The sequence below is a fragment of the Procambarus clarkii genome, chromosome 71 (genome assembly GCF_040958095.1).
Source record: "Procambarus clarkii isolate CNS0578487 chromosome 71, FALCON_Pclarkii_2.0, whole genome shotgun sequence".
Classification (NCBI taxonomy): Eukaryota; Metazoa; Arthropoda; class Malacostraca; order Decapoda; family Cambaridae; genus Procambarus; species Procambarus clarkii.
The window spans coordinates 5,822,442-5,825,696 of NC_091220.1; positions in this window are offsets into that span (position 1 = coordinate 5,822,442).

Here is a 3,255-nt window from a genome sequence, read left to right on the forward strand (position 1 = left end):
TATGTTATGTTTATGAAGATCATCACTTCTTATTTTTATCATTTTCTAGCCCCACAGCTTTACAGTCTTCTCTTATTCTTTTTCAAATAAAGTTTGCTTACTGTTTTCCATTGTTATATGATTTACTTCGTCGGAATCTCCAAGGTGGGTTCACCAGTGTAACGTGACAGTACACGAATGTGGAGAACAGGCACACAGGCTTAGATCTCATGTTTCATTGTCATTTCATAACTAAAATCATCCATCAATCAACAGAAAAAGTCATATTCATCATCATTGTTCCTAACTAAAATTATATGTCGTTAAGTAAGAAATATAGTCAAAGACACTCTTCGAGACATCAAGGACTTACTTCTTAACTAAAGTAGCCTTCACTTTGCTAAAATAGTCTTATTCATCATTGTTCATAACTAAAATTATATGACGTTAAGTAAGAAATATAGTCAAAGACACTCTTCGAGACATCAAGGACTTACTCAAAGACATCAAAGCTGATCTGCAAGATATCTTCGAGACATCAAAGTTACTCTTCATTACATCAAAGTCTCATTCAAATACTACTCAGGTTCTCAGAAGTCATTCTCAAAGTCCTCACTGATTTTCTCAGAGTCAGCAAAGTTATTCTCGGAGTCACCTTCGTTCTTCAGAGAAACTTTCCAAAACATCTTTGTTCATCAAAGTTATTCTCGGAGTCATCAAAGGTATTCTCTAACTCACTTTGGTCATTAAAGTTAATTTCTATGTTATAAAAGTTTGTCTCAGAGACATCTAAGTTTATCTTAGAGTCATCAAATGTAATCTCTAACTCACTTTTGTTCATCAAAGTTGATCTCAGAGTTAACAAGGGTAATCTCTATCTCAGTCTCGTTCATCAAAGTTGTTTCAAAGACATCAAAGTTAATCTCAGAGTTATCCAAAGATATTCTCATGTCCACAAAGTTATTCCAAGAGACGTCAAAGTTGATCAAAGTTATTCTCAGAATCATCAAAGAGATCTCTAATTCACCTTCGTTCACCAAAAAGTTGTTCTCTAAGACACATTCGTTCATCAAAGAAACTCTCCGTCCATCATGTTATTCTTTAAGTCATCTTCAGTCATAAAATTTCTCTCCAAAATGTAACTAGTTCAGCTTTTCATACAATACCGACGCTTCTGTTAAAATATATTTTCTTAGTCACTTTACCCTAAAACTGTTCTCAGAACTACAATGTCCCAATCCTACGTATCCTATCCTCTCCACCCAATGTTGCATAGTTAGCGTAACGTTCCTAAACCTGACTTTACCTATCCTAACTTAACTTACCATACCTTTACCTATCGTACATAACTTAACCTGCATAACATAACTTTACCTATCCTAACAGGACTTGCCTTACATTACCTATCTTACTTAACTTAACCTGCACAACCTAACTTACATAACTTATCTTACCTATCCTAAAGTAACCTAACTTGCTTTACCTAACTTAATCTACATTCCCAAACTGCCGTATCCTAACTTATCTAGTCCAAACCAGCCATGATCTAACTTACATAATTATTCCTGCTTGTCTTTGTGTTTTGTCAATCATTGTCTCATATTCATTTACTCATTTCAAGGGTTAATTTCTCAAATGGGCATTTTTGCATTTCAAGTGTTATTTGTTTAAGATTGGGAGTTTAACCATTTCAAAGGATTTTTGTTATATATATATATATATATATATATATATTTATATATATATATATATATATATATAACCATTTCAAAGGATTTTTGTTATATATATATATATATATATATATATATATATATATATATACCGGTAACGGTTATATATATATAAAACGGTTATATATATATATATATATATATAAAAGCGGTAACCATTTCAAAGGATTTTTGTTATATATATATATATATATATATATATATATATATATATATATATATATATATATATATATATATATATATATATATATATATATATACAAAAATCCTTTGAAATGGTTAAACTCCCAATCTTAAACAAATAACACTTGAAATGCAAAAATGCCCATTTGAGAAATTAACCCTTGAAATGAGTAAATGAATATGAGACAATGATTGACAAAACACAAAGACAAGCAGGAATAATTATGTAAGTTAGATCATGGCTGGTTTGGACTAGATAAGTTAGGATACGGCAGTTTGGGAATGTAGATTAAGTTAGGTAAAGCAAGTTAGGTTACTTTAGGATAGGTAAGATAAGTTATGTAAGTTAGGTTGTGCAGGTTAAGTTAAGTAAGATAGGTAATGTAAGGCAAGTCCTGTTAGGATAGGTAAAGTTATGTTATGCAGGTTAAGTTATGTACGATAGGTAAAGGTATGGTAAGTTAAGTTAGGATAGGTAAAGTCAGGTTTAGGAACGTTACGCTAACTATGCAACATTGGGTGGAGAGGATAGGATACGTAGGATTGGGACAGTGTAGTTCTGAGAACAGTTTTAGGGTAAAGTGACTAAGAAAATATATTTTAACAGAAGCGTCGGTATTGTATGAAAAGCTGAACTAGTTACATTTTGGAGAGAAATTTTATGACTGAAGATGACTTAAAGAATAACATGATGGACGGAGAGTTTCTTTGATGAACGAATGTGTCATAGAGAACAACTTTTTGGTGAACGAAGGTGAATTAGAGATCTCTTTGATGATTCTGAGAATAACTTTGATCAACTTTGACGTCTCTTGGAATAACTTTGTGGACATGAGAATATCTTTGGATAACTCTGAGATTAACTTTGATGTCTTTGAAACAACTTTGATGAACGAGACTGAGATAGAGATTACCCTTGTTAACTCTGAGATCAACTTTGATGAACAAAAGTGAGTTAGAGATTACATTTGATGACTCTAAGATAAACTTAGATGTCTCTGAGACAAACTTTTATAACATAGAAATTAACTTTAATGACCAAAGTGAGTTAGAGAATACCTTTGATGACTCCAAGAATAACTTTGATGAACAAAGATGTTTTGGAAAGTTTCTCTGAAGAACGAAGGTGACTCCGAGAATAACTTTGCTGACTCTGAGAAAATCAGTGAGGACTTTGAGAATGACTTCTGAGAACCTGAGTAGTATTTGAATGAGACTTTGATGTAATGAAGAGTAACTTTGATGTCTCGAAGATATCTTGCAGATCAGCTTTGATGTCTTTGAGTAAGTCCTTGATGTCTCGAAGAGTGTCTTTGACTATATTTCTTACTTAACGTCATATAATTTTAGTTATGAA